The sequence below is a fragment of the Schistocerca gregaria genome, unplaced genomic scaffold (assembly GCF_023897955.1).
Source record: "Schistocerca gregaria isolate iqSchGreg1 unplaced genomic scaffold, iqSchGreg1.2 ptg001182l, whole genome shotgun sequence".
In the NCBI taxonomy this organism is placed as follows: domain Eukaryota; kingdom Metazoa; phylum Arthropoda; class Insecta; order Orthoptera; family Acrididae; genus Schistocerca; species Schistocerca gregaria.
This window is the reverse complement of record NW_026062511.1, coordinates 12,501-15,000: the sequence shown is the minus strand read 5'-3', so window position 1 is coordinate 15,000 and position 2,500 is coordinate 12,501. Positions and strand designations below refer to the sequence as shown.

Here is a 2,500-nt window from a genome sequence, read left to right as displayed (position 1 = left end):
ATTCCGATTACGGGGCCTCGGATGAGTCCCGTATCGTTATTTTTCGTCACTACCTCCCCGTGCCGGGAGTGGGTAATTTGCGCGCCTGCTGCCTTCCTTGGATGTGGTAGCCGTTTCTCAGGCTCCCTCTCCGGAATCGAACCCTGATTCCCCGTTACCCGTTACAACCATGGTAGGCGCAGAACCTACCATCGACAGTTGATAAGGCAGACATTTGAAAGATGCGTCGCCGGTACGAGGACCGTGCGATCAGCCCAAAGTTATTCAGAGTCACCAAGGCAAACGGACCAGACGAGCCAATCCGATTGGTTTTGATCTAATAAAAGCGTCCCTTCCATCTCTGGTCGGGACTCTGTTTGCATGTATTAGCTCTAGAATTACCACAGTTATCCAAGTAACGTGGGTACGATCTAAGGAACCATAACTGATTTAATGAGCCATTCGCGGTTTCACCTTAATGCGGCTTGTACTGAGACATGCATGGCTTAATCTTTGAGACAAGCATATGACTACTGGCAGGATCAACCAGGGAGCTGCGTCAACGAGAGCTGAGCAGCCGGCCGCCCGGGAGTGTGTCCCGAGGGCCCGCGCGAACACGCAAGCGTCCGCTCAATTATTCTGCAAACAGGAGGAGGCTGAGCTCCCCTGCACGATACACCTCGAAACCCTCTCAGGTCCCGGCGGCGCGCAGCGCCGTCCTAAGTACTTGGTCGGGTTCGAGAGAGGCGCAATCGCCCGGAGATGGGCGAGTAGACGCTTTCAGTGCGAACACCCGTGCTCCCAACTGAGCTTGCCGCTGCCGACAGAGGCCCGGGAGCGTGCTGTCGTGGCATTGCCGGCGGGAAACAACACGCGCCACCTACGGTGACCGGCAGCTCCAACGCCAGCGCCACAGAAGGGCAAAGCCCCACTTGGGTGCAGAAGCGAACTCTCCCAGCACAGCGCACGCGCCAACACGTCCGCAGAGCTGCGATACAAACCACCTGCGAGAACCGCTGGGGGCGACCGAGCAGCAGACGGCGTCGCGACGCCGAGTGCCGGGCGGCGGCGCATCCTCAACGCACACAGTCCGCAATCGGACCAGCACACTGCAGATGTCCACCGCGCTTCGCACCGGGCTCGGCAGAACCCACTTTGGCCGCCTGGCGCCGCGCGCAGGGTGCGCCGGCGCATAGCTGGGACGCCAGCCGGGCCCGTCGGCCGGCGCTCCTGCCACTGGGCGCCCCCCACCAGCCGGCTGTAGTGCGTGCGCTCACGCAGCGCGCGGCCAGCACGCCGGGCGGCCCCCCCTCACCGGCCGGGGACTGTCCCGCCAAGCCACAGCCTCGTATCGCTTCATACCCACATGGCCAACTCAGGTTCGGGGGCATGGCGGGTACCGCCGAAACAACCGGTTCATAGATGTACCGATCGTCGCTATCACCGATGCACCTGCAGCGCGAACAACCGCTCAACAACTGATTTCCAGTTCATTTGCGGATCTTTGGCAGCAAACGTATACGTCAATCTACATTTGCGAAATCTACGATTCTGGCATGCCTGCATGTTATGTGTCACGACACGCTACATCAGCCCACATACACACTGCGGCATGTACACGAGAGAACACGTGGAAGATGGTCCGCGCACGTGTGCAATGTCCCTTGCGCGGTCGACTGTCAACCGGCCTCTGTAGCATGTCGCAGATGTGGAACGCGGTCCACCGTGCTATCATGTTGTGTGGGGCAATACGATTAAATAGGAAAACCCTCGTCGCTACATCAACAGACGGCTCACGCTGATTCCCGGCAGAGGGAGGAGGGGGGGGGGGGGGGGGGGCCAACATGCAATACTTTCGTCCGTACCTACCTACCACATGTCTGTACGGCGTACAACAGTGCAATCTCGCTGTAATGGGGAGACGAGACAAGTAGCATCGTGCACAACATATGGCCCTTATGATTCGCCATTGTAGGGCGCAGCCAGTGTACGGTCAAGCATGTGCCACATTATGTCACTCAGTACGTAACGACGGATGATCAGTGTGGGTTACGCGTACATCAGCGGACAGTCCACACAGGCCGTACCACAACGTACACTGACTGCATCGACAACCGAATGCAACTGAACAGCTGCAAGGCTCATTTCACAAACAAACGCCTGACCGACCAGCTTGGAAGGGCAGGAGGGGAGGGCGATATTCGTTCTGTAGCGGTACACCCTTCCAGTGGTTAGCGGGACTGTGTAGAAAGTACGCAACACTCGAAAGACCTTTATGTGAGGGTACGCACCATGGCATCAAGAAATACACATGACACCAGAGGATCCAAGCAGTGAACTATGTTCAGAGGGTTGCTGTTAGGCAAAGCTACATTCCTGTGACGTTACATGTGACAGTTAAGGTGCAGTGTAAGTTAGGTTAAGGTGCAGCGTAAGTTAGGTTAAGGTGCAGCGTAAGTTAGGTTAAGGTGCAGCGTAAGTTAGGTTAAGGTGCAGCGTAAGTTAGGTTAAGGTGCAGCGT

At 57.3% G+C, this 2,500-nt stretch overlaps 1 non-coding gene across 1 annotated transcript in view; it reads right to left on the bottom strand.

Moving 5' to 3' along the window:
• The window catches only part of LOC126329424 (small subunit ribosomal RNA), a 1,893-nt gene extending 1,361 nt beyond the window's left edge, over positions 1-532 (bottom strand). The window contains exon 1 of the ribosomal RNA XR_007562290.1: positions 1-532. This exon is cut by the window's left edge and continues 1,361 nt beyond it. This is a non-coding gene — a ribosomal RNA (small subunit ribosomal RNA).
• Positions 533-2,500: the final 1,968 nt, after the last annotated feature.